Source organism: Magnolia sinica, chromosome 15 (genome assembly GCF_029962835.1).
Source record: "Magnolia sinica isolate HGM2019 chromosome 15, MsV1, whole genome shotgun sequence".
NCBI lineage: Eukaryota > Viridiplantae > Streptophyta > Magnoliopsida > Magnoliales > Magnoliaceae > Magnolia > Magnolia sinica.
Window position 1 is genome coordinate 67,944,782 of NC_080587.1, and position 26,646 is coordinate 67,971,427.

Sequence of the window (26,646 nt, forward strand, 5' to 3'; positions counted from 1 at the left end):
GTGTTTGTAGAAATGCCTCAATGGTGAACTCGGCTCGATCTTGGCTTGAACTTGGCCCGAGCTGCTGACCGAACCAAGCTGAGCTGGCCAGTCAAGCTCGAGGACTGAGCCGAGCCAAGTTCGAGCTGAGGTCAGCCACTGTTCAAGCCATGTCGAGCTGAGGCCAGCTCGATTCGATGTATACCCCAAATTAGGATATATAGGATAATTAATGATGTAGAGCGGGCCACATATCTACTAATGGCATAGCTAGATTAAAAGAAGTCTAAACAAAAGTAGTAGTTTGTAAGATTTAGGCCCAATCTTTTGTAGGGCATACTCTAATTGGATTTAAGGTGCATCTAATTTGAAGAAGTTCATTTCGGATTAGGAGAAATTGACTTTTGAAGTGTGAATTATAAATCATCTGTAACTTTTGATGGCGGTATTGTTATGGGACACATGGCTTATAAATTTTTATTGTCACAGGTCACTCTAGGTCAACCAACTCACGTAATGGATCGCGTATATCAATTTCATAAAATAATACTTAAAATTTGAAATCATACATATAAAGGAATCATCCTAAACAAGTTTTTATTTGGATTTTCTTAGGAATATCTTCTAATCATGCTAATTAAAGCTTTTTATTTTTAGTTAAAATTATTATTTTGGTGAATTCTAATTTAATTGAATTAAAATTCCTAATTAAAGTTTTCTACTTTTAATTAGAAAGTTTAAACATTATTGGATAATAAAATTTCAAATTTTCCCTTTCTTATTTTTTTTTCTTTAAAAATAAAAAATAAAAAAAATCTTGTTCTAGATTTCATATCATCCTTGTTATTTGACCTTTACTAGAATACATTTTGTTAGGTTGTAATAGGACACATCTGGATTTTAGTCCTTAGATTGGTGTCCTTTCCAATGATCTAAACCGTTAATATTATATCTAATCCGTAGATGGTGAATATCCCAATAAAAAGATCAAAATACTTATAACTTTGATTATTCAAATGTTAAGGGAACCATCCATGCTTAAAAGAAAGAACTAATTATCTAAGATCTTAGAAATTTTCAACTGAAAGTTTTTATTTTGAGGCAATTCCCCATCTAAGGTGAGGCCCATCATCTGAACCGTTTGGATCATTGAATGATGACCTCAGATCCATTGATAACTTTCCCACGTGTAGCAATTTGTGGCCATGCAATCTAGCAAACCCCACAGTAATTTCCGTGCTGAATCACTGATACACATGTATTGCATGATGCCCAGCTGGCAGCTGGATAGTTTCTACCGTACAGTCGGTTTTCGGTTTGGACCGGCGAGGACATGATTCAGTGATCCAAACCGTCCATATGATTTGATCTACTCGGTCTTGAATGTGCACAAAAATCATAATGGGAAGCTAGCAATGAGAAGGAGAATGTAGCAATGGCCAATACTCAGCCAGAAAAAGTATATTTGTATCAGCAATTTCTTGTTCATGGGTCATTCACGGTGGGACCCATCATATCAACGGCTTAGATTTCCTAACATTGGATCCCACTTGTGCGAACTGGTTGTGGGTCTACTCATCCGGCGAGCTAATTGTGTAAGATGATATAGACACTTCACTCCAGGGCCGATAAGTTGATCAAGTTGGATAAAAACTCTAAACCTAATCTAAATCATATCTCAAACCCTAAACCCTAGCTCAAACCTTAATTGTAATCTAAGCCCTAAGCCAAAACTCAATCAACCTAGTCAGTCAAATCCAACAAAACCCTAACCCTAAAACCAAAACTTAATCATAGGAAAAGCCTAGTCAAACTTGATCAATTCACTAAGTCAGCTCACCAAGTCAACCCGCTGAGTTGACTTACCCAGTTAGCCTACCTAGTTACCCAACTTGTAAAGCCTAAAGTCTACCATAAACTAATCTTATTCGGAATCTAGAGCAAAGTGGAATCCCACACCCCTAGAAGTAGAGCCAGCACACGTACAAGGGAGCTCACCTGCCAAAGCAGGAGACCCCGTTTGTAACTATCGGCCCCGGGGGATGCCAGCCATGTGGCAGGTCTCCTGTTTTGGTAGAGGCTCTACACCCTTAGTTTTCCTCCTTTTGCAACATCTAAATGTGTGGCAATGTGAAATAACTCTGATGCTCATCTCTTGTATTTAAAATTACGGCCCATGCCTCCAATCCAGCCATAAAGATCATGCCATGTGGCGATCTTGAATTCCAGTCATCCAAGCCTTTTTTAAACCTCAGACTTTGTAAATTTTACCAAAAAGTTGGGTTTGGGGTCTACAAATAGCCCCCTCCCCTTCTTATTTCAATCATCCCCGAAAGTCATCGAATCTAATTATCTAGTAATTAATCTCAAAAACCTTTAAACCTCTTACATCCATTCCATCCATCCACCAAGGAGAGGAAACAACAACAAAAGAGAGCATGGCCCAAGTTTAGCATAATCCAGTTAGATCCCTAGCCTCCCGAGCAATCTAGGCCCATATCCAAGCTACTCAGTCCAATCCTTGTGACATTACCGTATGTCCAATTAGCGACTTATTTTGAAGTTCAACTAGAATTCCATGAAGTCGATTTTTTTTTATTTTTTTTTGGCGAAGCGTCTACGTAATGAAATAAGGTTTATTGAGCCACCCCCTATCAAAAAGTCCACTTACACCATACATGTGTTAAATTAACATGTATGTGGGAATTTATCCATCTATTAAGATGAGCCCAACCATATAAATGTCCATATATGTTAGAAATCTGCACCCGACACCAACTCGGGTTCATGAGACCCGACTCATTGATAGTTTGACATCGAATGCTTATGCGCATAGAGAACTCGAGAGCATGCTATTCATTTTTTAAAGGCGTCATTTGTAGTTTACGAGCTACATGAAATTGCAGTCTGTGGGACCACAACCACAAATAATCAACACCTTCATTTATTATGTGTATTTTAATAAATCTATGATAGTTTGGAAAAGCTAATGTATTAGTTTGGTTTTTGTCTTTGTTTGATTTTTTTCCTTTTGTGATTTTCTTTAGTCCCATATTGGATAGAATGAGAGAAAAAATAATTTATATATCTTTGTCCAACATAGACTCTTGGCAAGTGTGTTAAATTATGTCCAAGTTCTTATGCACGCATAGGGGGTGCAACTGGTGGAAACCTGGCATGTAAACCTTTAATTATTAATGTACGCGCATGCACACTTGCGTATACTCATATATAGCTTTCTTGATTATAGTCTTGATGGGTTAGGTTTTGTCCAATTTTATAAAATCTTTTTTATCCGTTGGTTTTATCGTGACCGTTGGATGTGGTCTACTTGATAAGGTTGTTTCCATAGTGCAAAAAGTGTCTCAATTATTTAAGCATGTTAAACATCGCGATCGTTTCTCTTTAACGAGTCTTTTTCGAGATGTGGATTCGTGGCTTTAAAAATGAATTAGGGTTAGTGTAACATCCTGGATTTTCATTGTTTTGGATTTCCAAAAATCTTAATTTTTTTTTTAATGTAATTAACTTATAATGTCACTTACTGACCGTTAGCACTCAATATTAGTTTAAACATGGGTAGAACCAGTAAAGAACCGCACAAGTCCGTTTAATCAACCGTAGGAAGCCAACAAATATGCCCGATCATTTGAACATCAAGTTTAACCCCATGATTTACTCACATAGGGCCCAAATCTAACCGACCTATCGCTAATTAATCAAGACAAGCATAACAAAATTAAAGATTCAACCGAAGCGGAGTCAAACAAGGTCCGAATATTGACTAATAGATCAAATGAACCTCGTTACTCTTTTAGCATAAAACCAACGGCTTAGAGTAATCATGACCAAATCTCCCCTTTCACTAGTTATAAATAGGCCATACTATGAACATAGTTAATCCAAACCCTAATCAGTGTCCACGAGAAACTTAATACCTAGTTCATTTCAAAATTGTCCAGATTTTTCGAACAAGCTCTAGACCGCTCGTTGGTGGGCCACTAGTTCCAAAACTATAGAATAATGTCCGTCTTACTGGGCTTGACGTCCATCGCAAGAGTCGGACCTAGGTACTATCCAGAACTGCTCAACTTGAGCCCAAGGACGAGTGCATAAGAAGTGCAAATACTCTAAAAGAAGAAGCTGAAACTTAAGTGGATTAGGTCGTCCACTCTCATACAAAGTTGAGGATTTCGGACGTCGGTTTGCGAACAAACTTCACAGTGGAGTAAGGATATTTTCCTGCTCATATCCGTATATCCGGGGCCCCGATCAACCATCGGCAATCGTTGAACAGACTTCTCATCACATCTGTCGATCGGCGCATCCAAATGGCGGGCCGAACATGTCCATACGTAAATCATCATTCGGGCTAACTATCCTACGGTGTATGTCAATAGGTACACCCCATAGTGGGCCCTAGAGGCTAGAAAAACCCTCTCATAGGGTTAGTATAGTAAAAACTCAATACTTGAGGCCATTTGCACCAAATCTGGCATTATAAAAGGAGCTTTTTTTGGGCACCCCTCTCCCCATACGAATTTGCCCTAGAGAAAGGAAAGAGAGAAGAGAGAAAAGGGAGAAAGAAGAAAGGAAGAAGAGAGGAAGGGAGAGTGAAGAAGGGAGAGAAAGTGGGCCATAGTTGAAGGTGGGGCCCAAGAGAAGTCGATCCTTACAACTCTTTCCTTCTTCTTTAAGAGATCCCACACCCACCACTCTAAAATTCAACTTCCAACCGATTGGAGAGGTAATCACCCATCTTCTTGAGATCCTTTGTGTTGAGCTAGATGTTGCATGTAATCCTAACATGCAAAGTTCCTTTGACTCAGGATCTCTATGTATTCACCGCGAGTTTGGCAACCCTAGATCATTTCTTAGAGCTCTCAATGATTCATAGGCGCAGACTATTATTCTTAGGTAACCTAGCACCAATTTTAGTATGAATCTAATGATTATGCTTGATTGGGTGATATATTGAATAATCTAGAGAAAACTTAGGAAGGACCTCACCTTTGACCTTCTCAATCAACATGGAATGTTATAGACTGTTGTTGTCTCTCACATGATTGGGTATGTATTTGATGATTGCATATTCATGTCTTGATTGATTCTTGTACTATGTTTTCCTTATAGAATGTGTGATGCATCAGCCCTTGTACATTTTTGTGCTATGAGATATATAAGATTCTTGGTTTTCTCACTAACCCACACAACACACATGCACATTTATTTCATAGTGTTGTTAGTAGTTACATTTATAGTAAATTCTGAATTTATATGTTTAATGCATGATTACACGACATCACTTATATAAGATGTAATTCCTAATTTGTTGAAGTGCTATTGAATACCATCAAGTCCCTAGGTTGGTCAGGAACTGAGGTGAGAGAAGGTGGCCCCATTGGTAAGATTGCCTTGAGACTAGGCCGGCGGATTTGGGCGGGTACGGATAAGCGACGGTAGTTGGACTACGTGGGTTGTTTGTAACTGATGTCGTCTGTCTTGTACACACCTGGACTCGCAAGGTCTACTCCACGTACTGACCAATCGTGTTTGTTAACCATGTTTACCCATGTATGGAACCTGGAACACCCTTCAACCATTGGATCCCATTGATAACCACTTGAAACTGATCCACTGACTTGAGAGCTGGGTATAGTGGAATGAGACACTGTGTCCGAGCTGTCCGCGTATGCTGGGATGACGAGCCTCCCCGTAGTGACCTTGAGATATCCCTTTTCTTAGCACTCCCCATGTGCTTGAAATCGGGGATGGGGAACCCGACGGGATCAAAGATCGCGGGGTCCTGGCCTCGCAACTAGTTGAGGGTATTGATCCGTGGGGTGTACCAGTTTTTCCAATCTGCTGGATGAACTGAACTAACTAAATACCCGGTTAACATTTCTCATGCATTGCATTAGCTAGGAATTGGCGACTCGGCAGTTGAGGTCGCAATAAGGGAGTATTGGTCATGTGCAATCGTTAGACAGAGTCACTCGAGGGAGTGTTGTGCAAGGTCATGCATTAAATCATTTATCATGCATATGCATTAATAAGATTAGTTAAGGATTTATGAATGTTTGCCTTTCATTAAGTTCATAATATAACTGCTGCTTGATGTAACTTAAGATTAATAACACCCACTGAGTTGATCACTCACTCTCACTCTGAGACGGTATTTTAAAACACCAACCAGACCCTTTACTAGATGCAGGTGAGGCGAAGCTCGACGAGCCGAACGAGGTGAGCAAGGATAGGGAAGAGGAGCTTCCCTTCTTCCAAACTTTCGACGGATTCTTTTAGTTTAAGTTCGGGCTACTGCGGGGTATGAACCAGGGCCCTAGTTACTTTGGATTATGTATGGGTGGGACTAGATCCCTATTTAGATGATTTTGGATTCGTGGTTTGGATATTTTTATATTTTAATAGCAATTGATACTGCTTTATGACATATTTATGCTTCATGCCTTGCTAAATCATCCGGTGTTTATAAGATTATACAAATGTAATTAAAATATGAAGCCCATTAGGGCACCCATGACACCTGGGAATTCGGGAACCGAGTTCTTATACGGCCCCTGAAAACCCGGGGTGTTACAGTTAGGGTTTTTGTATTGTCGAAAAAGGAACACACATTTCTCCATTCTCCAAGATCTTCTCGATTTTCTTCTTATAAACAAAAAAATGGCTTTTTACTGAAAAAATGAAAAAGATTGTACAGTGTTGTATGGTGTCGTATTGGTGTTGATTTCCTACCAGTGAATGCACGCTTTGTGAAAACATTACTGGTAGTTGTATCCTAGGAGATAGCAACGTCGATGACCTTCTGCAACGATTCTCTATACCGAGGGGTGCAAACTATCTCAAAGATAGTGACACGTATGCATCTCGACCCAGCACTAGTGCATATTATTAGTGATCTGATCATGCCAACTTCAAATATTTGTTCAACAGGTGTAGGATTCCTTTGCATGGATTTCTTTCTATCAACTATTTCAAGTTTATTGTTATAGTGATTTTAATAAGTTTGAGATAGTTTACGTCCCCTGACTTCATAAGATTTGAATGTTAAATATGTCCGACCCGGGTGCTTTGATGGTCAACACTTTAAACGGTAAAAAAAGGTCTTCTACCTAACTACCCTTAAAGTGGAGTACGTTATCAATAAGCCACAGTCATTGGATTTACTTGAGTCAGAACTAGTTGTGGCTCGTAAAAAATGGGATGATGATGATTATCTCTACAAAAACTATATTTTTAGTGCTATGTTGAACCAGTTATATGATATGTATTGTGACTATGATACCTTTGTTAGGATTTGGAAGGCTTTGGCAAAAAAGTATAAGACCGAAGAGGTAGGCGTGAAAAAGTACATCATCACTCAATACTTTGAGTTTCAGATTGTTGATGATAAATCAGTACATCAAGCAAATGAGTTTAACCTCGTAGCCCATGAAATAATGTCTAAAAGGATCAAGTTAGATGAATGATTCTAACTAGATGCTGGCATTGTGAAACTGCCACCCACTTAGATAAGCTTCAAAAATTTCTTTTGACATAAAACCAAATAATTATCGATGGAATAATTGATCCTTCATCTTCGAAAAGAGGAAGAATTAAGATTTCAAGACTATAAAAGAGTGAAAAAAAACTGATGTATCTAAAGTTTTAATGGTTAATGAAAAGCATAACAGAATCAATAGAAAGGAAAGTCCAAACTCAATAACCTAAAACTGAACAAAAAAAATAGTTTAAAAAGAAACTTAAAACTAAGGGTAAGAACTAGAAAAATAATTAATAAGAAAAATCATCTGATTGTTGTGTGTGTAGCAAAATAAGTCATTTTACAAGAGAGTTCTATAAGCAGAAAAGAAAGTCAGCTCTTGCATATCAAGCAAATGTGATGGAGGAACTTGAAATTACGGCTATACTTATAGAAGTTAACATGGTTTGCATAGAACCGTGTGATAGTTGGTGGATCGATATAGGTGCTAGCACACATGTGTGTTACGATCGCACCTAGTTTTAAAAATACGAGGAGGTTCCTTCTAGTAGAAAAGTTCAAATAAGGAATGTTGTTGCATCAATTATTATTAGACAAGGAAATGTTGAATTGGTGTTCACATCTAGGAAGACCATTACTCTAGCTAATGTTCTTCATGTGCTAGATATGTGCAAAAACATTGTTTCGGGTCATCTTTTGAACAAAGCCAGTCTGAGGCAAGCTATTAAGTTTAATTAAATTATAATAACAAAAAATGGCTCCTTTGTTGGTAAAGACTATGCTGATCATAGTCATTGTATGTTTAAACTGAATGTTGAATCAAATAAATTTTCTTCTTCTGTTATATGTTGTGTATTGTTTCATTATGACACGATAGACTAGGTCAGGTGAATGTTAAGTCTATTAGAAATATATCTACTAGTGGTATATTACATCATCTAAAAAATAGTGAATTTAAAAAATGTGAATCCCATTTCCAGACGAATGTAACTAGGAAACCATTCCCTAGTGTTGTAAGAAATTCAGAGTTGTTAGGTTTAATACATTATGATATTTGTGATCTTAAAGAGAATCTTATTAAAGAAGGTAAGAAATACTTTATCACTTTTATAGATGACAATTCCAGATACATTTATGTATATCTGTTAAGATCAAATGATGAAACATTTTCTAAATTTACTGTTTAAAAAAGAGAGTAGAGAATCAAATAAACAGAAAAATCAAAACCCTTATAAGTGATAGAGGTGACGAATACACCTCAAAGAATTTTAATAATTTATATGAACTTAATAGTATAATTCATGAGATTATTCCTCCCTAGTCTACACAACATAATGGGGTGGCATAACTGTAACGCTTCGAAATTCAAAGACCGAGTAGGAACTCGGCTCCCGAATTCCTGAGTGCCACGTATGCCCTAACGAGCATCATTTGCATATAAATGTAAAATATCATACGGGCAATGAAGAATTAAATCAAGCATAAAGTAATATTAAACCATACGGAAAATTAAGTACTACTAATGAAGTAAATATCCAAACGTAAATTTAAATATCCGAAACATCATCCATCAGGGGCCTAGTCCCATCCATACGGTAATCCCAAAAAGACTAGGGCCATATCCCAATCCCATGATCACCAACCGAGCGAGAACGACCCGCCAAAAGTCTGGAAGTACGTCCGCTCCTCCTTGTCGTCCACACCGGCATCCTCCAGTGCATCCTGCTCCATCATCCCTGCATCTATGACAGGTTCTAGTTGGTGTTTTAAAACACCATCCCACAGTGGGAGTGAGTAGCTAACTCAATGGTACCATTAACAATAAGTTACACAAATTATCATACATAAGAGTAAATTTAGTGAGCAACATACATTATAGAATCCTAAATATTCTGGTTAATGCAATGCATGATTTAATGACATGATGCATACCTCTCACCACAACACTCCCTCGAGCAACAACATCTAACGATCGCGAATGACCAACACTCCCTCAGTGCGACCTCGACTGTCGAATCGCTAAAGTAAATAATGCAGTGTCATGTAAATGTTAACCAAGTTGATTAATTAGGTTCATTCATGCAACAGGTTGGGGAAATCAAAATACCCTTGTCGAAAAATATTGCCCTAATTCGATCACGCAGCTCTAATGGCCGTATGACTCTTGCGATCCTTAGCCCTCGTGGGTTCGTCAATCCCATAGCTCTTAAGTTCATACGAAAACAATTGGGACTTCAAGATCCTGCTCACGGTCACTACAAGGAGGTTGTCACCCCAGCATAGGCCAACAACATGGGTACAGTGTCTTATACCACTGTCCTCGGTTCACGAGTCTTAGTACTCACTGGGCACTATGGGGAGGCTTGTCACCCCAGCGTAGGCTGACAACATGGGCATAATGTCCCATACCACTATCCCCGACTCATGGGTCTTGTGGGCCGCAAATCATGATTATCAGTAGGCGCAAATGTCACAGGGTACCTCAGCTTCAATCAGGCGTGCACAATCATGATTAACATACAAGGATAACCAATCTGTGGGCTAATATGGCCCCACAAGTCGAACCACAGACTGAATGGCCTAAGAACGATGCCTCCTGTAGTCCAACTACGACCGACAATTCGCGGTATAACTTAGTCGGGCCAAACTTGCTCATGGACTGACCTAACGGAAAGGTTACCCAAAGGGATTCCGATTGATCAGCCGATCCATAAGGGAACATGTGCACAGTTAGATAACATATATTTAACAATTTCAGGGTCAATCTCACAATGGTAAGCATATATCAACATTACAGTAATATGGACAACAACACACTAGAATCCACCAAAACATCCGCATGTGAAAGAGTTAGCATTTCAATTTCAGAAGCAAATAGAGCTCAAGGTCAACACATTCCAGCAATTCAGCAAAGATTGACAGCCATACACCCCTTTCTCAACAATTTAATTTGTATGTGCCAACATAAATCACACAATTCAGCAATTTAGCAATTAGACGACAATTCACCCATTTTACACCTAACAATTTGCATGCGACAAGGTTCAAGATACTAAATCAACAATATTTGGAGAATTGGATGCTTAATTCCCTAAGTAGATAAACAAACCGATATTCCACACATCCGCGTGTGCTCGGGACCTAAATCCCTCTCCTAATTTTAGAGCAATCCTATGTCCACGTTCTAAATCAAGAAGTTCCAAAAATTCAGCAACATGCAAGAACAATACACCACATAAATTCACTAAAATCTATGCTAGGCACGATAATTGGCCACCTAAAGGTAATAGCCCGCACGTATTGTCGAGCGGAAGCTCTTGCGAACACTCTAACGGCGTCGGGTCCGCAAATTCGACGTGTCGGGGCCTTGCATTACATGAAAATCATGGTAAGATGCATGCATGTGGCTTGTTGCTAGAGAGAGATGGATTGGAGTCTGAATCTTAACTTGGATCGGACATAGCTTGTTTCTACGGCGATCGGGTCAGTGTTTCCGGTAATGTAGGGGTGTGGGTGCGGGAAATTTCAATCCCTAAGCACCACATACGCTACACAACTCTCCCTATCCTTCTCTCTCCTCTCTCTCTCTCCCTCAGCTGCTGAAATTTCAGTGGAAATGAGAGAGAGAAAGGCTTAAGAGCTTATATACCAAGAAATTTGCTCAGTTGACCCTGGGTTCTGTTAATTGCTTCAAACGGCCTTGTGGGACCCATTTTTAGTTTTTGGGGCGACCCTGATGGCCCCCTGGCCCATCTAATTTGTGGGACAGGTGCCCCATGGCTCGATGAAGGGCTGGGTGAAGTTTGATCGCAAACGGATGCGGGGTTTTGCCGCAATGGTCCGATTTGCGATCAACGGTCACCGATTCTCAATCAATGGTCAGATTTCATGGGCGAGTACAGAGAAATATCTTCAGCCTTCGGTGTAAGTTTAGAAGAGATCTGACGGCTGAAATACCCAAATTCACTGACTCAAGTAGCGGGGCCAATTGATTTAAAATTTCAGTTTTTTATTCCCTAGGCAGGGCGACTTGCGTTTTCCAAGTGCCGACCGGACGACACAATTTGTCCATTTTCGGGTGTAGTCCGAGTCTGTTGTCCGTGATGGACCACAAACCCAGTGAGGCCCATGGCCTCCCAAAGTTTCAAAATTTTTAGCTCTTCATTGGGCGGTGCACGGCTCATACGGACAGTTGCCAAGTACAATTAAGCTGTCTGACTCCACCGCTCGTGTTTGGCCCAAACGCAATTGGATTCAATCGCATTAGTAGCTTAATCCAGATTAATTTACCGGTAATAAATTCACATGCGCGATCGAATCATGTGGTCCTACGTCAATTCACATGTAGACGCCTCATGACGTTATTCCGATTGGGCTGGGTGTTATAATAACCTAAAGATATGACTCTTATTAATATGATGAATGCTATACTATTGAGTTTAAGTCTTAAGTCTTTGGGGGAGAAGCCTTATGTGCAGCCTATTATGTACTAAATAGAGTGCCTAGAACTAAATCTAAAATAATACTATATGAGTTTATAGAAACGCTGAAAACCAAATCTAAACTATCTTAGAGTTTGGAATTGTCATACATATATTGGGCTTACTTATCCTAAATTACTTAAATTATGACCTAAAACTTTCAAGTGTGTACTTGTTGGGTGTGCATCTCATACTAAAGCTTATATATTCGTAGATATTAATGAAAATATCATTATCGAATCTACAGATGCAGAATTTCATAAAAAAAATTTTCTATATAAAGTAAAAAACAGTAGGAGTCAAACCAGTGAGGGTTCTACTTCTGTAAACGTTGATGAATATTCTTGCTCTCACCCTAAAGACTTAGAAGATCTTGATTTATAAGTTTTTTTAACGCAATTAAAAAATGATCTCGTAACATTCGGAGAGGTGATGTCCTCTCATGATGCTACTTTTTGGTATAAATCAATCAAAGATGAAATAGATTCTGTTAAATCTAATAACACCTGAAAATCATTTAACTTACCTCTTGAGGTAAAAACCTTAGGCTGTAAATGAATATTCAAAAAGAAAAGAATGGATGATGGTTCAATTGATAAACATAAGACTAGATTAGTAGCCAATGAGTTTAAACGAAATGAAGGTATTGACCACTTTGATACATATTTCATTGTTTCGAAAATGACATCAATTTGAATTTTTATTACCATTGAATCAGTGAATAATCTTTTAATTCGCTAAACGGATGTTAAAACTGTATTCCTAAATGGTGAATTAGAAAAGGAAATATATAAGGAGCAAACTGAAGGGTTTATTGAATCAGGATAAGAACATAAAGTCTGCAAACTTTAAAATCTTTATATATACTAAAACAAGCTCCTGGACAGTGGCACAACAAATTTAACATTGTGATGATGTCTAATGAATTTATGTTCAATGAAGGTGAGAGATATCTTTAGTGTAAGATGTCTAATAAATTTGAAATTATGGTATGTTTGTATGTTGATGGTCTTTTGATATTTAGTACAAATGTTAAACTGATTAATGAAACAAAATCTTTTGTATTCTCACTTTGATATGAAAGACCTTGGAGGTAGATGTTATTTTAAGAATTAAAATAATTACGGGTGAAAATTGTATAACTCTAACACAATCACATTACGTATAGAACGTTTTATGAAAATATAATCAGCTTGATTATAAACATATATATACTCCTTTTGACCATAGTATGAAACTAGAACACAATACTGGTGAAAGAATATCTTAGATTGATTATACTAATATAATCGGTAGTTTGGCCTATGCTATAAATTACACTAGGTTCAACATTGTCAACAAATTAAGTAGATATTCTAGTAACCTAAGTGAGATGCATAGAATTGCTATCTATAGGGTCCTGAGGTATCTTTAAAAAAAACTTGAGATTTTGGGCTTCATTATTAAATATTTTCAGTCATAGTGAAAGGATACAGTGACACTTATTGGAATTCGGGGTCAGATGATTACAAATCTACCAGTGGCTATATTTTCACTAAGGAATGTAGAGTTGTTTGATGGAAATCTTAAAAACAAACTTGTATAGCTTATTCTACAATGGACTCTAAACTAGTTACTTTGGCAGCAGCTTGTGAAGAGGTTTAACGGATAAAAACTTTATTAATAAATATACCTTTTTGGGTGAAACCGATACCACCTATATTCATTCATTGTGATAGCCTGATTGTCATATGAAGAGCCAATAACATGTATCATAATGAAAAATCCAGATAAGTCCGTCTAAAATATGGTTGTATAAGACAATTGTTAAAAAAATGGTGTACTCACTTTTGACTTTATAAAAATCCAAACAAGCCGTTTAAAGTATGGTTGTGTGAGATACCTGTTAAAAAATAATGTATTCACTCTGACTTTATAAAATCCAATGTAAATATTGCAGATCATTTAACAAAAGATCTACCTAGAGAAAGAGTGTGGAAAAGATCAAGGAAGATGGGACTTAAGTGCATAGAATATTGAATTACTATAAATGAAAACCCAACCTAAAGACTGGAGATCCCAAAAATTAGGTTCAACGGGAAAACAAGTTTACATTTTATTCTTTAGATGAATTGCGTTACATTTTAAGAGAATTTATTTCTTTGTCCCTCTCAAAGATAATAGTAATGCAAATATCTGTAGTGAATTGAGGCTGGGTGACTCCCATAATGAGTTTATAGCCTTGTTTAAGTTGGGGTGATGGACATTACAGAGACACTCATGATAAGCTCACCTATATGAGTGTGGAAGTGGAGCCACTTCCTATGAGAATTGGGCTAATTCTCTAGAGCGCTCATGAAAATCAGGATAATGCACATGATCATAACGTGCAACTCTTAAACACCTTCAAGTAACACTTAAATTATTGTGTGCGTTTCATGTACTATCTATTTTGAAAGAAATTTAGTTCACTACTTTCTTATAGTCCAAACATGATTGACTAAGTGATTTTCAACACATTTTGTCACCATCATTTATGCACATCAGTTCTTATTTTTCTTTTGCCCCCCAAATTTGTTTTAATTGAAATAAGTGTGGATTATTATGTGTATTTCAACACATCTATAATAGTTTGGAAAAGATAATTTATTGGTTTGGTTTTTATCTTAATTTAGTGTATGTATTTTTGTGTTTTTCTTTAGTTCCATATCGAATAAAATGAGAGAAGAAAAATTGTTTATATTTGTCCAACATAAACTCTTGTCAAGTGTGTTGAACTATGCCCAAGCCCATATGTAGTCGTAGGGGGTGTCGACCGTAGGAAACCTAGCTCGGAAACATTTAATTGGGCATGTGTGCACACCTGTGTATACTCGTGCACAAAGGGGTGCAATCGGATATCGGGTGGCTTATCAAAGTCTTAATGGGTTAGGTTTTGCCTAATTTTATAAAATCTTTTTTATCCATTGTTTTTATCGTGATCGGTGGATGTGACCCACTTCATAAGGCCATTTCCATAGTGTGAAATATGCCTCCGTTATTCGGGCATGCTAAACGTCACGATCGTTTTTCTTTAACAGATCTTTTTCAAAATGTGGATTCGGGACTTTAAAAATGGATTAGGGTTAGGGTTTCTGGCATCGCCGAAAAAGAAACACACCTTTCTCCATTCTCCAAGATCTTCTTTTTGGTTTTCTTCTTATAAATAAAAATTGGCTTCTTACTATGTAAAATGAAAAGACTGTACAGTATTGTGTGGTGTCCTATTAGTGTTGATTTCCTACCAACAAGTGCACTCTATGTAAAAATATTGTTAGAGAGTTGTATATTGGGAGATAACAATGTCGACGACCTTCCGCACCTATTCTTTGCACCAAGTGGCATGAGAACTATCTTTAAGATAGTGACACATACGCGCCTCGATCTAACGCCAATGCTTATTATCAGTGATTTAACCGTGTTAATGTTAATTTCAAAGACTTGCTTAACCGGTGTGGGGTTCCTTTGCAAATATTTCTTTCCGTCAAATATTTGAGGTTTATTTTTGCTGTAGTTTTAATATCATTTATTAGAAGCATTCAACCGTTGGGACCTACCATGGATGGCCCAAAATAAAATTTCAGAGCAATTAGAAAATCCATACCCACTAATGGACTTTGGGTCCATGAATATGAACGGCTGCCCTTTTATTTATTACCGGTTTGTCCACGGTCAACAACATGTCCCCTTGGATCAACATATAGGAGTAAACCAAGATGAGCTTTTCGATCACAGAGAGTGGACCCCATGTTGAGATTCGAGGGGGACAGCTTGCGAAGTACCATTTGGGGTACTCATGCGAACTACATTTTTGTTTCTCATGTCAACAGAACAACAGAACACTTCATACTACAACATTGACAAAAAAGCAGAAAGAAATGGTCTGTTTATCAACCAGGGTGGGTGTCAGTATCCATTACCAACCCTTTGTTTTCAGTTGCAATCAATCAACACCGTTCATTGTCTTTCATGGGTTTTGACGGTTGAGATGAAAGCTTCCTAAAGAAGTGGTGGCCAAAGCATTAGGTTCTTTAATCACATGATTAAATCTAGTTTGGGTCCTTAAGCAATCTTTTACTAACTAATATAATCATGCTTGGCATATCATACCTTTGTTTTTTGTTGTAATTAATCAACACCGTTTATTATCTTTCATGGGTTTTTACGGTTGAGATGAAAGCTTCCTAAAGAAGTGGTGGCCAAAGCAATAGGTTCTTTAATCACATGATCAAATCTAATTTGGGTCCCTAAGCAATCTTTTACTAACTAATATAATCATGATTGGCATCTCTTACCCTTTGTTTTTTGTTGTAATTAATCAACACCGTTTATTGTATTTCATGGGTTTTGACGGTTGAGATGGAAGCTTCGTAAAGAAGTGGTGATCAAAGCATTGGTTCTTTAATCACATGATCAAACCTAATTTGGGACCCTAAGCAATTTTTTAATAACTAATATAATCATGGTTGGCGTCTTCATTTGAAGGTGTCGATGTGATGGTGATGATGATGGTGGTGATGGATGATGATGGATGGATGACCATAAAGGACATGTCATACATGACAGCTATGGTTGGTTTTGTCATTGTCTTTGAAACCATGGCCCATGCTCCCATTAATCAGCTACTGCTTCATGTCTTTTTGTTTGTTATTTTAGTGCCCTGCTGACGTGGCAGATTTACATGGGTGTCAATGGGCCGGACCCGGGCTTGAAATATCTGAATCTTTAATAGAGCCGCCACGATGGCCGGGCCCGAAACAGTTCAAAATCCAGGCCGAGACTTACCTCAGGCCCGGCCCGTTGAAAGCCATCCTTCACTTAATCCACACAGGAGGTTTGCTACAATACATCGCGATGCATTGCCACGGGATACGTAATGAGTTCAGATTTTGGATATTAGATCATGATTTTAATGATCCAGACCGTTTATAAGATGGGGAAAAATGGAAACTGTAATATTGGAATATTTCGGACCGTTGGTGCTTTCATCTATTTTTGGTGATATGGATGATGTCCATAGCCTGTGAATAATCAAAAGTTTTGAAAGATCGTATATGAGATTTTTTGGATACCGCCCATCTAAGTTGAGGTCCAGCATATAAACGGTTTAGATAATTGATGAGGATCCGAATCCAACGGCTAAGCCCTTTGCATATCATATTGCAATGTGTAGGGTTGATTCTAGCGAACCTCCCCACCACATAACTGCTCCACCATCCTGCCTCATACGTGTGGAATGCTACTTGCACGTGCTCAGCTGCAAGCCCTCCAACTTGTATGAGATCCAGGGCCGTTCATAAGTTTTTCTGGCCCACTTTGACTGTAACTGGCCCAAAATTAGGACCGACCTGATTGGACGGCCGGAAATGGATCACCAGTCGAACACATTCGTTTACATGTGTGACCCACAAAATAAGTGGGTCAGCGTGATTTTTTGGCCCAAGGAACAATCACCAGGGGCCCATCAAATGAACGGCCTTGATCTCGTTGATGTGCACTAGTTCAGCACGTGTGGGTCGCCTGCAAACGCGTGTCTACAATGAGCAGTTCCCAGGCCACTGCAAAAAATCCAGCAGTTTTGAATGTGGGCCCACATGCCCATCACGAAATCCGACCGTTGATCATTCCATCAAAGTATTTGATGGGTGGGATTTCTTTTATCCATTGTTGGCCATCCAAAAAAATGGATGGATAATACAATGGTTAGGAACATCCGATCAATACGATTTTTAGGTTTGGCCTATCGGACGGATGAGCCGTGAGTTGGACGGTGGATCTTGATAATCACATGGATCCAACGGTGGTGCTGGTTTATACTTTATCCACCAAGTTGTGAAGTAGTGGACATGGGGCATACATTTACCTCAATGCCATCAGTTCAAATCATGGGGCCCACCGCGGATGTAGGGTAGCCGAAAATAACACGTACGGAACAATCCTGACCGTCCAATTGGACGCTGAAAATTAGACAATTAAAGTAAGATTCCCGATCCACTACAATATCCTCTGTGGGGCCCACCATGATGTGTGCATGACATTCTGTCCGTACCTTCCATCCTCCACCATACCATAGGGAGCGCAGTTGGAGAAGCCCCAAATTAAAAACATTTCTCATTGTGCGTCGGTCCACCCTATTTTTCATATTACATCCTATCCGTTAAGAATACAAGGCCCACTAAGATGAATGGATGTCTCAGAAATCAGGCCATTTAAAATCTCAGGTGGGCCACACGAAGTGATTTTAGGGGTTTTAGGCATGGTTTCACGTGGTGTGGCTGACGTTAGTTTCCAATTGGTGTGAGTTTTGGGATCCGGGGAGAGCATGATGGGATTTACATGATGGACGGTTTAGATGACCTCCTGCTGTACGTTAAGCAAATCCTTGCCGTGGATCCGGCTTTGATAGATAAAAGGGTCAGAGGTCGACATCAGATGGCTCAGATGATCTGATCATTGCTATTTTTGGGCAATGATCCAACGTACAAATGAAGTAAGCAACACAGGGATCTGATTCCCTCTGCCAGCTATTTTCAGGTCGACTTCGGTAGTTTGACAACTGGCTACAAACCATCCTGGTGGGACCCAACATATCAGTGGCCTGGATTACTCTCACTTCTCCCATTATCATTTCAGTCATCCCGTGGTGTAAGATTCCTGTGATAGTTTACCTCCGTTTTGAAAATGGTGGTGGCTCATCCTCCTCACACGTGGGACTCACATGCATATTTGTAGACCAGCCAAATTGTGGGGTACATAGTGGACGACCCACATCTCTTGAATCATTCTGATCAAGAAATTCTAACCGTCTAATTCATGGTTAGCAAATGGATAGTTAAAACTAAATAGTGGGTGGTCCAAATTCCAAGGATAAAATGTGTGGCTACTATCATCTTATCAATGTAATTTTTTTTTCTAATCCATTCAGGATTGGGACAGGAATTTGGACGACCTGGATTACCCTAAAACCACTTCATATGTACGGCTTGAAGAATCACCACCATTTTTGAAAATGACTGTCAACTATGTTTGGAGAGTTGAACGCGAATACAACTTCTACGCATTGCTCAGAAAGCGTAGTCCTATGGTAATTTTGCACCATTTAAAAACGGTGGTGATTCATCTTGGCACACGTGCCACTGATGTAGGGCTATCCAGATCATCCAGATTAGTGGTCCCACTGTGGATGAAGCATACGTTTGAAATCACATTGATTAAGTAATCCTAACCATCCATTAAATATTCTATCAAATGGATGGTTAAAAGTCAAGTAGCGATTGCTCCAAATTTCAAAGGAAAAAGCATTTAAGAGACGATTCATCCCCAGCTGGACTAGTGATTTGGACGGTCTGGATTCCCTTATAACTATTCCATGTGCACGTTAGAAGAGTCACCGGACGCAGGGAGGTTGAGTCCCTAGAAACGCTTGAAGATGCCGTGGGCCGCATGACACGGACGCCGATTGCTACGCAGCTAGTAGCAAGTCGCTAATGGACGGTGATATATGAGCCCCACATGATGTATCTGTTTTATCAGCGTTGTCAATCAAAGTTTCCGGTCAATTTAGGGCATGAGCCAAGAATAAAAGGGTCAGGTCCATGCATGAGGTTGACTACACCGCACGAAAAATTGGTGATTGATCACCTACCATTAAAAGCTTAGGTGGGCCACAAAAGTTTTGTATCAAGTCAGTACTCATGTTTTCCCTTTGTATAGGCCTGTGCAGAGCTATGCATTAAGTTACATTGATCTAAGTTAGGGCTAACTTGACTCGATCTGGTTTTAAAATAGGCTTCACTAGAATTTGATCAAACTTTATATCAAGTTCAGCATGCCTAGCCTGATCTGAGTCCAGTTTGACCTAGGTTAATTTGGACCAAATACGGTCGAGTCAAAAGTACAAAGTTGAAATGAGTTGACATCGAATCAAATAAAGAGAGAGAGAGAGAGAGAGAGAGAGAGAGAGAGAGTTTGGAGGAAGGTGGTGATGGTGGTGGGTGGTTATAAGACTTGGAAGGGAGGAGAGAGGAGGAGGAGGGTGGTGATAGTGGTAGGTAGCAGTGAGGCTGAGAAGAGGAGGAAGATGAAGGAGGGAAAGAGAGCCCGGTATTGACCTGGGGTAAAGTCCGGTATAGGGGATAAGGTTAGAGATACCTTAAAAATTAAGAATTTTTATTATTATTATTATATATACTTGAATTTGAGTTGAATTTCAGATCAAGTCTAAGTCCAGTTATCAAATTGAGTTTTGGGTCTAATGGGTTTTGGGGTCCAGTAGATTTAGTTAGTTACTGTGTAAGTAGGCCCTATTCGGTTTGAGTTTGGGCTGAGCGAAGCCTGTTCGGTTCAAACTGGCTATAGCTCAATTTGAATAAGTCACACGAGCCGGATCTTTACTCTTGCTCGGGAGGTAGACTCTCAAGAGTTTCAACATCTAATCAAGAGTTCGAGTATCCATGGTGTGAGTGTGTGCATTGAGAAAAAAGAAAAGAAAAAAGTCAGACGAGTCTTAGTCGTCTCATACCCTAGGCCTGTGTGACGTTGTCAATATGTTGGATTGAAAATAAACATTACATTGCCGCGGGAAGTTTTTAATGGCCTAGATTCAATCACAATTGTTGTTTTCCTGAGTTGGGGTCCCCCCGAGATTTAGATTGCCCAATTTTTTGGATCATGCTCTAAAATGATATGTAAAATGTATGGACGGCGTGGATAAAACACATACATCAAGGTGAGGCCTACATTGGACCGTCCAGTTAGGACTCTCTACTGGCACTATCAACTATCAGCATGCAATTCGCTTCCGCATGACACGGATGCGAATCTTCAAGCGCCATACGCAAATGTACCGAGAAATGGACGGTTTTGAAAAGCGATGACCAGCGGTTATGATGTGTTGCTCGCGTGATGATGCAGGCCCACCTTAATTTTGGTAGAGAACACATGAACTAAGTGGGCCATCAGATGAACGTCCTCCATCCCATACCACTCGCATGGCGCGTTTGTGTTCGGCGCTTGGCGATAGTTGCGTTGGGATTAGCCTGAGCACGGCTAATCATTTCTGTGTGACGTAAAAACCTTGATACTCTGCCAGAGTATAACAAATGATATACAGGCACTTAGAAATTACATGGAAATTGCGTAAGCATAATACAATAAACAAAAAATAAACTTCTAAAATTATGGTTCTAAATTATATTTATAATAAATAAAAAATTAAGAAGTATTTTAATATCTGATTATCGGATTTGTGGACATTTATTGGATGGTTAAAATTAAAAATCCAATGGTCCTATTTCAAAGAACAATAATCCACTAATAAAAGGTTAATATGGCCGAAAAAGTATTATTGTGGACTGGAAATATAGTTTTCCCACGTTTAGCCCGTTTAATTTGAGGTAATATGTGCCATGTATGCAGCTTTGAGTGCCTGAGTATCAAGCGAGATACGCTGCCGAGTAGCACGTAACTGCCCCTTTTATATTGCGTGTGGAAGATAAGAAGGGCGAGTACATGCTGACAAGCACCTGCCCTCTACCAGTTTCATGGTCCCACGTGGCATTCTAGTGGGGCCCATTTCTCATGCTTTGCATGATTGCATGCCCATGCATCGTATGTTGTCTTCCACCTCGAGACATGCATGCATGTTAACTGACTCGGTTACTTACAGGTTGAGTAGTGAGACTCGCTACTGAAGTGACGTCACCAAGTTCTGTGGGCCCAACTATGCTGTATGAGTTGTATCCACACCGTCCATATATCTTGAGATATCATTTTAGGGCATGATCCAAGCAAGAGGCAGATCCAAGTCTCTAGTGGACCCCACCACAGAAAAAAGTGAGGAGAGTGATGCCCACCGTTGAAACCTTCCTAAGGTTCTCCATTATGTTTATTTGAGATCCAACCTATTCATGAGTTAACAGAGACACGAAATAAGGGAAAACACAAATATCAGCTTGATTGAAAACTTCTATGGCCCCTAGGAAGGTTTCAACGGTGGGCGTAAGCGTCACTCTCCATACTGTTTCTGTGGTGGGGTCCACCGGAGCGTTGGATCTGACTCCTTCTTTGGATCATGTACTAAAATGATCTCTCCAAATGGATGGACGGTGTGGATACAACACATACATCATAGTGGCCCACAGAACTTAATGACGTCACTATGTAGCGAGTCTCGCTATCGGTAGCTAATCCGCGTCCGACTCGGGTCGCTCTCTCGGAACTCGGAAGCAAAAACACAGGTGTTGGAAAGTTATTTGATACTCTGGCTGACTATGATGCTTGATATGCAGGCACTTAAAAATGGCCACGTGGATAAATTTTGGAACTCGCTGTCGCTGAGATACCATTAAAAATCAGGTTGGTTGAGCCATTCCAGCCGCGAGTCATGGACACTTTTTGGTTGAACCAAAATCATTGTTTGTTTCTCTTTAACCGTCCAATAAAATCAAACAAGCCTAGTTTTTTTTTATTCATATTACATTTAAAGTTTTTGGACGGTTTCATTTAAATTACTTGTATTCCAAGCACACATTTTCTAAATACTTTTTTTTAAGTGCCTGTCTATCATCTATCACATATTACAGAGTATAATAGTTTTTCTCAAATAGCTTTTACATGGGGACAGGTTGTTGGATTAAGGTTGATAATTCAACGATAGAGATCTTTGATGGGATCATCTTCACCGTTCAAGTGAGATGCCCAAAAAATTCTATGGTGTTGGATTATTTCAGCCTTTGATCATTTTAATTTTCATCTCAATACAAGGACATGTCCTTTTATTCCTTTTTGGTTGGTCACAGACAGGAGAGGTTTTGGGTACACGTGCATGCATAGACCCAATGTGACAGATGAATTTTTCCACTAAGTGGGCCATTTTTTTAGATCCTGATAGATCCATACAATAAATTAATGCCATAGCATGTTGGGTGGGTCATAAGCTATCAAAATAAATGAATTGGTAGATACAATTTCTAACCATTAATTTACTTGAGTTGGGTGGGTCATAAGCTATCAAAATAAATGGATTGGTAGATAAAATTTCTGACCATTAATTTAGTTGATGCTTTATGGCTGACTTGAAGATTAAAGTATTGATGTTTTTTTAAGCAAAAGATTTAGATATTTGAACACTCACAGGTTGTTGCTATGGAAGTGATGTGCAGTGCATTTTCAATCATAAAAAATCGTTAATAAATATTTTTTAATCATCCACCTTGAATTATTTTTGTGCCTGAAAATGCAATGCGTGTCACTTGCCATGCAGATGGACCGTGGTGATCTATTCTTTTATTTTTAACATTGTCAATAAGGGTTGTCTGGATACCATTAGATAAGTTACTTTTTCTACTTACAACAGTAGAAAAGTAACTTATTTTATAGAAGTAACTTCACTAGAAAAGTTACATTTTCTACTTACAAGTAACTCTTTTACTTAAATGTACTTAATCATTTTAGTTAATTTTTTTCTTTAGCCTTTCTACTTTTCATGAATTGTTGAAGAGAGGAAGGAGAGAGACAAAAGACAATAGAAGCTGATCAATGTTGTTTACCAAATATACTTATCTTCTTAGTAAGGAGAAACTACAATAAGCTACTTATAGGATAAGTAACTTATCTTAACCAATTTATAATCCAAATGGGCATTCTGTGTATATTTTATGCTTCTATATTATATGAAATTGATTTTCATATATATGAGATTTATTCGGTTTCGAGCAAAGTTGTGTCGTGATTAAGAAAAATTAAGCTTCAATTTTTTTTTCTTCTTTTTTTCTTTTTTTTCTTTTTACTAATTATAAAAAGAGTATTTGACTAGTTGTTTTATCCCTTATTTGTCCCACACTCTTGAACTAAGGTGTAATAGGTTATGACATGTATAGGGAGGCTAAAAGATTTCTTGCTAGCAAATTGACATGCGTTGCATTCTTTAGTGTTTAACGGTTTATGATGTCACATGTGGGATGCTTGAATTTGGACGGTTGCACACGTAACATATTTAGAATATATTATATATGTGCATTAGTGAGAGTATTTCTCATGTATATTATATACGTGCACAAGTGAAACTATTTAGTGTTATTAAAGAATAATTTCACCTTTTTAGTAGATATAATCATTACATGCTTTAGCGATCTTAAGCTACTTGTGTAAAAGTGCTCAACTTACCGTGCACGAAGAGTCATGAAAAATTACTTTTGTCAATAACTACTAATCAATGACTTTTAATTCACAAATCCAAATAGCCCCACGATGCTTTTCACTGTGGCCCTATAAAAAGTAGTAGTGAAAATTGACTTTATATCAAATAAATACAATCGGAATGCATTGCAACAATTACCATGTGTCACACAAGATATTATACTTTCTTATTATGTTTTTGTAAGCTCAAATTAATTAGAGCATGTTTCATGTCAAAAAGTGATCCTAAAGACTAAAAGATCCTATCAACAATTTTTTAAAAGAATTTATTAAATAAATGCTAAACATAATTTAATATCATTTTAGTTAACAATAAAGATCTATTGGATAAGAAAAGGATTATATGAGCCGTTTGAATGAAAGTATATAGAGGTAAATATAGGAGAGGAGAGACTGGGTGTAAATAGAGGTAAACGATATCTGAGGTATATTTAGATATAATTAAGTAAATACATGAAAATGAAATGAAATGAAAGTAAATGAAATCATCTCTCTAAGGAAGGATTTGCAAGTAAATGGGGTGAAATGCCTTTTTTAGCTATCTCGATGAGTTGCACAAGTAAACAAAAGTGCCGCTACACACCTGTTCACCGTACACATGCATGGCATGTTAATGATACTATGAAACAATTTAATTATCTAATACTTCATTAAAATCACATCCATAAAATGATTTACATCATCCAATGGTTGGCCATCTAAATGGACGATTAAAAAATATTGGTAAGTTGCTTGTTTATAATTATTATATTTGTATTTTACTTGAGATTTGAAATTTTCTCATTTTTTTTGTAAAAATATATTTTTTTAATGGGCTTATTACAATAATTTTGTTAAATATCACATATGCATACTATTTAAAAACATTAAAGATGATTTAAGAATATCACATCCATTCTCATGAATATATTTAAAAATTCTAATGTATTCCAATCCCTTTCATTTACTTGTATCCAAGCAGAATATTTAGATTTCAAATGCATTTAATTTACTCACATCCAAACACAATAGAGTAAACGACTTACTTTTAATTCATTTACCTCCAATCATTTATATAAAAAGTTACATGAACTCATTGTTAGGCATCTACCAAACATAAATTATACATTTCACACTACATGGGCCACAAGTTGAAAAGTACCATATGAGCTAGTGTCCTATTTTGAAACCAGCCCATTGGTCATATATGATGATGACTTTGATGAAAAGTAGTCAATGGTTTGGATTCAATAAAGGCATGTACTTTTAATAAGAGGTTGGAATGATTCCATGATTGTAATATTGAGTTATTATTATAGTCTATGTAAGTCCCATGATTTAAAATGTTTAACTTAAGTTATTTGTCATTTGAATGTAAATTTTTAGATGCTTGAGTCTAAAATATCATGCGCTATCATAAGATTAGAAGAATTATCGCTAATAAGGGACCAAATTAAAGTGATTGTTCATGAATGTACATTGCTTGTGATATATACCTATAACCTCTAATGCAATTAGCGAAAAAACATCATATACATATATCAAATGCGAGCTTATAGTAGAAAGGGTAGAATCATAACTTCACACAAAGAAACTTTCACTTTTCATTAGAATGCATGTACAAGGGGCACTTTTTCATTGGGTCGTATTAAGCGTCTAAAATTCTCATCACATGCAATTTACATCAATGTTTCATCACTCCATTTTAAGCATTGATGTATCATCCACCATACATTTGGCACCGGCGTACTCCCCAGCTAGATTATTGAGCATGTCCACAAAAAAGTGGACGGTCTGAATTTCCTCAACCAGGGTGAAACATCAAATACAACCTAATCATAGATAAAAACATATAGTCCACAAAAAAGAAAAGAAAATATGATAATCAGACAATTTTGATATGCCTTTTAGTTTTAAGATTTTGTTTGAAAAATTAATGAAAATTTTCATTCCTAAAACAACATTGTCATGGGGAAAATGGACCGACCGATAAAAGGAGGTCAGGTCGAGACCCAGCACGTTTCGATGGTTAAAAGAGGCAAGAAACCTAATGCCCGTCTAAGGAGAAAGGTTGGGAAGACCAAGGTCGTCCCAAAGGTCAACACTACCCATAATGAATTCTCTAGGGAAGACAATGAAGAATTTAAAAATTATAGAAATTGGAAATCATGAAGACATCACAAGGACTTTTGATCGGTTTAGTCAACGGATTATACCAACCTTTTTGTAGATCGGTCGGCATATCCTTCGGCATCGTGACTTCCACCAACTGAGCTTAGTTAAAGCTCGGACAACTACGTCCCGATCTTCAGACGAAGACCAACTTAATATGAAGGAAGACCTGTCCGATTGTTCATCCAAGGATCGCAGAAATTAACTCTTGATTAATTCGGAATTTCGAAATCTTCACCAAGGATCTTGGAAGATTTCCTATACATTAGGAGTTCCAATCCAATCATAATACACACCTATTAAACAAGGACGATC